Below are 10518 nucleotides of genomic sequence, written 5' to 3'. Positions count from 1 at the left end.
GGTCAGGAGAGGTCTGCCGCGCCATGTGGTCACCTCTGGGGCAGGCGGGGATCGAACTCATGCTGAAGTGGCTTTAGCTTCTCAGTGCTGTGCTTTCGCCCGCTGTGCCACCAGGGAGGGCCCTTATTCAGAGATACTTTTATGACAACTTAGCAGTTGAGGATAGGCAAATCAATTGCAGACATGTGAAATTAGGAAACTTAGTTTTTCCCAGTTTGGACTCAAGGATATATAAAAGTAATAAAATGCACAATGTTGTATTCTGATACATCTGTCTAGCATTCTATTTTATATGTGTAACATGTATTATATAATAATGTATATTAATTTTAAGGACTAAATGAGTTATTAATGTATCATTTTCCTTACATTTTAATGTATATACACTTACATTTGAAAATAAGCCCTAGAGATAATAAAAAAAGTAAGGGTAGAAAGAAGAGTTGGAATTTGAATCCAGCCTATCTGGCTACAAATTATGTGCATTTGGCAACCAGATTATCTCTCTGTAAATGGCAAGACTTGTTTGAGAAAATTATTATCCATACTAGCCAGTCTAATGAACTCTACAATATGTATGCATCCTATTTGGTCTTTATCACTAGTCAACACTTACCCAATTTTATATCTCAGGTCAAGTTTCAGATCCAACTTCTGATCCTCTAGTCTGTCTAGTTCCTCCACTAAGTCTTATATAGCCAAGTATTTTCCCACAGAATATGTAATCCGTTAATATAATGTGATAATTTGAGTAAAATCTGTTCCCATCACAAGATTACATAATCTATTAATAGTGTATCTCCCACCTTAACTATAACATGTCAAGAAACCAGAAAGATTTATTAAATAAATGGATACAGAAGGAGGTAAGGAAAGAAAGAGGGGTGAGGAAGGAAGGGAAGGAGGAGGTAGGAAGAGAGGGAGGGAGGAAAGAAGTTAGTTAAAGTTTACCCATTGTGTAAAAGTTTTATAATTTCTCCAAAAAGCCCTCTGTGGTTTCCAGACACAGCTGGAACTAATTATGTTCTCCAGTGTCATCACATTACATTGCACCTTCATTTCTATTGTTATCAGTTTCTGTCCTCTATTGTCTTTTATTCACCCAAATCCTCATTACTCCTGTCATGTGACCATCTAGAAAGCAGGTGCTGTCTCCATAAACAGGGTACCTAGTTTCACTGAATTGAAATTAGATAAAATATTGGTCACCTTCATGGAAAAGCTATCTCTTTTTTGTACTCAAAACTTGGAAGGAACCAAGGCTCTAGAAAGAATGGGATGTTTTCTTCTAGCTAACCAGGAACATGGAGTTCTGTGTCCACCTTGCCAGCCAGTACGGGCTGCTCCACCATTGCAAGAGTCCCATTTCACAGGAAAGTCTCTAAGGGCAAAACATTCAATGCAGACCAAGTACAGTCTGTCTTTAAAACATAAACCACATGCTTTTATGTCCAAACAGACTCTGGACTCCATCAGCAATGTTGAAGAAGTGAACTTAGAATACACCCAGGATTGCAATGTCCAAGGCACGGTTGGTCCTTTGTATTTCTTGACCCAGGCTAGGAATTTTGATGCTTTCCCAGGAGTGATAATGGAGTTTCACAACTAGTCCACACTCCCCCCCCCTCATTCCTTTGTGAGCCAAAACACCTGGGAGATCACTGCTCCATGGAGCCTCTCCGATCACCATGGGAAAAAAAAAGTACTTACTGTCCCTTGTGGAGAGAGAAACCAAACTCAACAACTGGGTCTCATTAACACCATATCCTTACCAAAAGGACCAACCCACCCCCCATGGAGTTCAATCAACGACTCACAGAAATGCAGCAGTAGCGATCAGCCCATAGCCATCCCAAAAAGGGAGTGAAAATTGAAGCTCATTCTCCACAGACTACAATTTTACTAGAATTTGAAATTGTGGGATGAAGAGAGCAAGTGCTTTTATGGAAACTGAATGTTGGGCTCTCCCTGGTCGTGCAGTGTGGTAAAGCGCAGCACTGGGAAGTGATCACAGCTACTGCAGCGTGAGTTCAACTCCCAGCGGGGGAGTGACCCACACGGGGTGACAGATGTCTACTGTCTCACCTGCTGCTCCCCTCACAGTGTATTTCAGTGGATCTGCCTGTTCTGCTCCCCACTTTGTCTCTGATGAATCCTCCCACCACCCCCCACCCACAACTCTGGCCTGTACTCCAGTTCTTGTATGCATAAATAAATCTTTAAAAGAAAAAGAAAACCAAATGTTGTTAGAAGATGTGCTTTTAAGAGAGAACATTTTTATCTTTTACTTACCAAACCACACAAAGTTCAGCAATAAAAACATGGTCAGTGAATGTCTGCTGTCTAAAGAGCAAGGACAGAGAGCCCTGCTCAACAGAGCTCTAGCCTTTGTTCTTCGAGAATCTTCTGGCCCTGACACTGTTCCTCAAAGACTGTGACTGAGAAAATTTGATTATGTTCATTGCATTACAGCCTGTGAGTCCATATTTGATCTGTATTTGAAAGCATAACAGGCAGAATCTACTGAACACGGGGGTGGGGTAAATCTCAAAGTAATTTAATCTGTGCTCCCACTCACAAGTAGCTGTTTTAACTCCAGTGCCCACCCAGAGATCCCTGTGAACACACACAAGAGGGCCCTCCTTAGGTAAAGGTCATTACAGCTCTGTCCACACTCTCTTGAAGGCTAAGAAGTATGATCTTCAAGCGCTGAGAACAGTACATTTCCAACTCTGCTTCTAGTCCAAAATTAAATAAATGTCTTGTCTCCTGACATTAACACACACACACACATAAAGAAGCTGCAATCATTCTAGTGAGTGTCATGTGTTCATCAAATGTTGGCTCATCTAAACTAGCACATTAGGAAGGGGTTGGGGATTTATATACCAGCCAATCCATCTCTTCATTTACAGATTAGAAATCAAGGCCTGGAAAAATGCAGTTCATGCAGGAGACATTACCCCACACTTCACACAGCCCTGGACCTTAATGATCATTAGTGGCTTGGAGGACGTGTACTGTGGGTTGCATCTGATGGCAGACAGGACTTGAATCCAACCCTATTAGTTCTGTCTTCATAGAGTGACACCAGACCCCTTTCCCTCCCTCCCCTCGCCCTGATATATTTAGAGACAAATATTGAAATCACAACTGCAATTTGTGGTCAAACATCTAAAGTCCAAAACAGACAGTCAATCAGGTAATCTGTAAAATATTTTTAAGGCTTATTTCTGCTTGGTGTTACACGTTATACCAATTTCATTCCAAATCTTAGCATCTATAGTCCTGTGTCCTGGAGAATAATCATTCTCATATGACGCACAGTATATAACTACCTACCTCAGTTTCATCTACTGATGGAAATGAAACTACTTTTTCCTGTTTTGCACTTCAGATTGTGTGACCTCCCCAGCAATCTAATAGAATTATAGTGTGAAGAAATTGCATAATGCCATTATAATAAATGAGAGGGAACACTACCGGGGGTCTCATCTCTTTCCAACCAAATACAAGAACCTTGCTTTTCAACATTAATAATATCCTAAAGCCCAAACTGTGCTGAATTGCCTCATTTTCTGCTCCTTTGAGTACTTACTGGTAAAGATTACCGACTGTATTATGGAATGATTTATCTATATTTGATGCCATAAACAAGTTTTCTCTCAAAAAAAAAAGAGTAATTGTGCATAATAGCTGTATTTCTCACGTTACAATTGCTTAATTTATGATAAATATTCTCCGAGCAATCCCAGAGAATATTGGCTAGAAAACAAAGTAAAAAATGAGAAGGTCCTTTCTGCTTCCTACTTTGGCATATAGTAAAAAACAGTTTAAGTTTTTTTAGAAAAATATGTTATAAAGATTTTGATACAGTAAAGATGGAGATGAGCACTTGCAGACTTTTAGTTCAGGAACCAAATACGTAATGATATTACAAACATAACTACCTTTTGAATTTTTCATTTTCACTTTTCAATGCTAATAACCCCAAAAACACTTGTCCTTGAAATTTCTGATATAGTGTCTTCAATATTACATGTGTTATTTCAAGCTGTCCACTTACCAAATGCCAAGCTTTAAAAGATTAGCACCATCAGTATTCTTGAGGACTTTAAGTTAAAAAAATTTTTTTTTTAGATGTCAGTGTTGCTAGACCTCATACAAACAGAATAAAAATTTTGAGGCTGCTTGAAAGAAAAAAGTGTTGTGCATATATAAGCTTTGAAACTTTAAGTGGTTTCCAGGTATTTGATTTTCTTTTATTTTGTACTGGTTACATATATATTAGTCACAGCATCTCGTGGCCATTATTAGTAAATCCTGGTTCTACAGACAAAAGAAACCAAAGTAACATTTTTTTTTTTTAATTTTCATACTTAGTAGTACTTATCCCCTACAGGAACACTATCTTTAGCTAAAACAGCTCCACTGGACAACTATTATTGTGTAATTGTCAGTGAGTGTAAGTAATAACTACACCAGTTTCTTCATAAGTTTGAGTTGGCAAGTAGAAGTGGGATATTTTTTGTTGGCAATGGAAAGCTGATGTATAACTCCCATTCCCAAAGCAAATGCCAGGGGAACAAAGTAAAATGAGGTAACATAAGGGAAAAAAGTAGAAACAGTGGGCAATCTGTTAGAGCTCCTAAAATTTTCAAGTTTTATACTGGGGAAGTTGAAGCAGTAGCCAGCATTTACTTGTATATAAAAACCCACTATGTTCTAAGAAGCAGGGAAGAATAGAGAAACTACTTCAGGAACTATGTGAGAATTAAATGAGATAACACACCGTCCGCAAGACACAGAGAAATTATGTGGCACATAAAAAACTACTGAACAAATGATAATAATCATTTTCATTTTCTTCTTAAATTTCTGATAATTCACAGCAGATGCCTTCAGTGGAGTAATCAAAAGGAAAGAAAAAAGAGGGTAGATCTCTCTGTTGAAAAGTTATCATTTATTGGTGTTCTTTTTTTTGTTGTTGTTAAGTTGAAGCTCTGACCCACTGGACTTGACAACACAAAGATTTATGCATGCAAACCACTGAATTTTATAGCAATGATGAACTTCAGAAGTCTGCATGCGAGATGCTGAAATGCTAAACAGGAAGACAGAACCTAGCAAACTCAGCGGAACAATGAGATACCAGAATGTTTGTTTAACTAAAGAAAAATCTAGACTTTGATGAAGTCTTTCAGAGAAAATGCCCTAATGCATCTTATCAAATTTCATCCCACAGAAACCCTGTGAGGTTACTTTGAATATGGGAATTGTAAAAGGATGATGAGAGAACCAGGAGTATGTAATGACATTTGAAGACAGGAATTTAGCATGGAGAAAAATCCTGTTTATAAATGTTGTCCACTTTTTCTCTTCTAAGATCCTAAGGTATATCTTTAAACTTTCAAACAAAATATGGACTCTAAAAAGAAAAACAATTCAATTAGGAGAAAATATCTGTGCTTTTGTTCTTTGCTAATCATGCAAGGCTTAAGAGGTGGGCAATTTTGCACAATATTAACATAACTGTTGGTGATTTTTTCAACCACATTATCCACATAACATCAAACATCTTATTATTTTTAATCTAACTAGTGAATTTGCTTGGGTAATCATATACATGGTCATCTCTCACTACTTTAAATTATTTTTTGCATTGCATTATTCTTCTGGGACTTTACTTTTGTTTTTCTACATAATTTCTCTCATTTTAAATACCTTCTATACATAATCTGTTTTAGAACAATAATTAGAGTTTCTTCTATTTGACAAATACAATTATGGTCAAATCAGGCAAAAACATTTATCTTTCTATATGAATCAATCAATAATTTTTATTTGTCTTAGATCCATTTTGAAAAAAAAAAAAAGCATCATTTGGAGGAAACTGTTAGGTATTATCATGTTGGCATAAAAGTTACTCAGCCAAGAAATTGCTTCCCTCTTATAGTTTCTTAAGCCTATTAATCCAGTTCATTACAAGAAAATATTCTACAAGTAAGAAAATCCAACATGTTTTTTCTTTTGATTCATAAGAAAGGCAAAAATAATCAACTTGTTTTGAATTTTTAAAAAGAAAAAGGAAACCAAATCAGTAGACTCAGATAGTGAAAGTAATTAGTCACAAATTGTGACTGCAATGAAACATTAAGATGAGCCTTGAAATGGCCTTGACAACTCTCCAGACACATGATTAGAGCTTGTCAAGCTTGGCTGGTCACTATGCTATTTAAAATAAAACTGCCCTTAACATTAACATTAACACTGCCCTTAACACTGACTCAGAGTTATGAAAAACAAAAAGACAATTCTTCATAAACTCAAGTCATCCTTATTTTTAAAACAAAATTTTCTTTGTAATTTCTTCTTAAGCAGTGCAAGTAGAGATAACACTGGAAATCTTTTTCAAAGAAATGAGATTTCCTTTGATTGTGAAGATGAAAACATTCCCTCTTAGTCAGAATGAGCACAGGGAAAAATCAGTCATTTGATTGTTTCTTAGTTTTAGGTGTGCCTCCGAGGTCGGGTGACATTTGCAGATTCTCAGGATACAAGACAAGGACTCTCCCTAAACAGTTCCTAAATACTAAACTAATATAGACTGCAGAATCTACGTATTTTGAAAGTCAGCTAATGACAGATTTCAGAGTTTGCATTTGGTCTTATTCAGTGAAAAGTTGTATGATAAAGAGAAAATTACATTGAAAATGGCTTCTGATCACTCATAACAAAACTCAGCTAATAAAACAAGTCCCACAGAATCAAACTGAGTTTAGAATGCTCATTGAAGTTACACTGTCATTTAACTAGATGATATTGTCATTTTGGCGTTAAAATTGGGTAGACAGTAGGAAGGAATTTTTTCTATAATACAAATAGATGCTTTAATAGTAATGGGAAAATATAACAATTTTAAGGAATAAGTTTTATTTTTTCTTGGTATAAATAAGTTTTCCTTCTTTGAAGAATCATAGAATCTCCTTTAAAAATCTGATCTTGGGGCCCTCCCTGGTGACGCAGTGGGTTAAAGCACAACACTGAGAAGCTAAAACCACTTCCCCAAGAGTTCGATCCCCGCCTGCCCCGGAGGTGATTCCACATGGCGAGGCAGATCTCTCCTGACCCGCCCGCTGCTCCCCTCAGCAGTGTACTTTGTCGATCTGCCTGTTCTGTTCCCCCACTCTGTCTCTGGTGAAGCATCTCACCACCCCTGAGCCTCTGGCCTGTACCCCAGTTCTGTATGCACAAATAAATCTTAAAAAAAAAAATCTGATCTTACACATTTTTTCATTTAATGATAGAAGAACTAAAGCAAATGAGAAGAGGAGATGATTTCACTTCAAATATCCAAAATCAAAAGCCAGAAAAAAATCCAAAATGGATATTTTGCTTTCTTAAAATATCAGTTTTCTTACACCTAACCAAACAGAACAGTGTGCAGCTATTTAAAATCGTGTGTACATAAACAAAAGCATGTGTCTTATTGATCAATTTTAAGCAGGAACAAGATTAAATTATTTTCAAACTAAACTGCAATTAATAAATCACTAAAATAACTACATCCTCCAGCCAGCCTGGAGCTCTTGAAAATACATCAGTTGTGAGACAGAAGATCTGAACTCTGGGTCTGCTCTCCTCATTCTTGACCATGTCCAAGTCAGTAACAAGTCAGCTTGTAGCTGCTTAGTCACGCGGTGGGTCAAACCACACCTGTTGTGGCACAGATGAGTTCTAAGAAGCAAATGAGTAACACATGGCAAAACTTGGGGGCTAGGCCCGCCCTCACAGGCTTATTCAGCCTAAAAGATTGGGGAGACATTCACTTCCTAAATTTGCTTTCATTTTGACTCAGAATAAAACAAACATCAGGACTAAAGTCAAAGCTGCACAGGGCCACACAGGAATCTCAGCAGCCATGTGGAAGGCAAACCCACTAAGTAAGAGCTCACGAGCTCTGGGCTGGATGGAACCGGGAAGATCGCAGATGTAAAGAGACATAGCTACATTCAACACCTGCTTCAGAACCATTAAAGGAAAATTGTGCAGTTTCAAAACTAGCCTACGAATCCACACTGCTTTATTTCCCCCCGACAATAATGAGGTTCACCCAACATTTCAGCAGAACTGAGCACCCCAACATTGCATATTATAGCATGATCATACAGCTTCTACCAGTAAACTAGAAACTGGAGTTCTGAAGGATTTGTCATTGGATATAATGTGTTTTTCGTATTTAAAAAAGTGGATCTACCTGTTTGGTAAACAACAGGATTTTCCAACTTAAAGACATGTGCTTTTCCCCAAAGTTGTTGGTAGAAATCTCTCTTTTTTTTTTTAAAGATTTATTTATTTATTCAAATAGAACTGGGGTACAGGCCAAAGATGTGGAGGGTGAGAGGACTCACTAGAGACAGAGAGGGGAGCAGAACAGGCAGATCTACGAAGTACACCGCTGAGGGGAGTGGCGGGCGGGTCAGGAGAGGTCTGCCGCGCCATGTGGTCACCTCCGGGGCAGGCGGGGATCCAACTCATGTGGAAGTGGCTTAAGCTTCTTAGTGCTGTGCTTTAACCCGCTGCGCCACCAGGGAGGGCCCAGAAATCCTTTTATAATGATATTGCCTCACTATTTAAATATCGTGAAGAAAAATACTTGAAGAAATTCAGTCTTCCATCCATCCTTTCATTCACTGCATGTCTTCACTACTTCCATACAGTTCTTTTTCATAAGTTCACAGTAACTGATTTATAAAAAGAAAACCAGACAACTGCATTGTGTATATACACACATAAATGAATTTCAATGTCTGGGAAAAAAATGAACGTATTTCTGAAAATATTTTTAGAATGTCAAGAATCAAAGAAATAGAAAAGTTGAACCCAAAGTAAATATGAAGGAAATTGAAACTTAAAAATCTTCTCTAAGTGCTAGCCAGAATATTTCAATTCATTAGTTTAGGGTGGAACCTAACAATTTAGATTTTTATAAAGCTTTGGCCATGCTAATGCCACGACCCCAGAACAGCCTATGAGTAGCACTGATTTTCTTTAAGGAGTGTTCGCTATAAGCTGGGACAATGATCCTAACAAGATATAGGCCACGCCCGGACACGGGCAATTTTTCCCTTTCAAACTCTTGTCAAAAGTGTATGATACATTAACACTTGGAGGAAAAAACGCTAGAACCATTGTTCTAATGTAGTTTTTCTTCATGAAATACAACAGTGAAATTCAGAAGGACCTTTTAGCAGTCTTTAGCTTTTCATTCTCGTCAGCCTTTGAGTATGGTTGGTCATGGCGTCAATGGTTCACAGGAAGCAACGCTACTTCCTCGGAGGATGAGACCAGCCATCCATCCATCCATCTGGGCATTTTTGTACTACCTCATCAAGTTCGCTCTCTGACACCACCACTGCTCCTCCGGATATCCACCAGGGAGCGACTGTAGGAACTGACCTTCTGTCCAAAGGGAGCTCTGAGGTGTCAAAGAAGTGTGTCAGTGAAATTGACTACAAATCCAATCTATTTCCCAATCCAAAAGTCCACTCCTCTTTCTATGCCCTACCCCAAAGTAGGTTCAGCCATATTTTCCTGTCAGGGTGATCAATCATCCTAATGTTCCTGGAACTAATGGGTCTCTGAAATTTAGGGCATTCCCTTTTCAAATAGAAACAATCTCAGACAAACTGGTACAAGCTGGTCATTTCTGCAGTAATAATTAAATGATTGCAACATGAACAGATAGAATTCAAACAGAAGGCCTTGTCTATCAAATTCTGAAGAAAAAATTCTAGTGAAAACCATGAGAAATTATTTTCAAGATTCATAGGAAGCACAATGCATAGTTTTAGAAAATGGTCTGGTAATATTTTTTACCTCATGAGTTAAAGTTCAAGAAAATTAAAACCTAATGTTTCATTCTGCATCATCTCAGCCAGAGGTATTCTCAGTGAAGCCGGCATTTTTTTCTATCAGTACAGCCCAGGAAGCTTCTGAATGAACAGTAGTCTTTCCGGACCTCTGAAGCTGTAGTGTTAGTTCTGCTCCAAGACTCTCCTGAGGTCGGTTGTAAAGATTATCTTAATCTTAATCTTTATTATATTAATCTTACTGTAAGATTATTATGTCCCTCACCGCACACCCATGAAATTTAGAACATAAGATAACATCAGGTTCAAAAGTAATTAAGCATAAGTCATACTCCTCAAACCCTGGAAGCGTTGTGGATAAATACATTGCTGAATCTCATCCTTACTATTGACAAAGATTATAGCCAGGAACACGCTGGACTCTGCATAAAGGAGAGTGTATGAAGATCTAAGCTTCAGCTTCTCCAGGAGGACATTGATTCTAGGTCAGTTGCCCAGAATATCTGAAATCTGTGCACTTTAGTGGGAGAAAGTTCTGACTGAAAGGAATATTTTGATCATCCACTTTTACTATGTCTGGGGTTAAAAATCTACTTTCTACCTCTCTCAGAGGGAAGAAAGACATTTCTTTCTTTTTTAAAAGATT

The sequence above is a fragment of the Condylura cristata genome, unplaced genomic scaffold, assembly GCF_000260355.1.
Source record: "Condylura cristata isolate star-nosed mole 26May11 unplaced genomic scaffold, ConCri1.0 scaffold00014, whole genome shotgun sequence".
NCBI lineage: Eukaryota > Metazoa > Chordata > Mammalia > Eulipotyphla > Talpidae > Condylura > Condylura cristata.
This window is presented reverse-complemented; position numbering follows the sequence as displayed.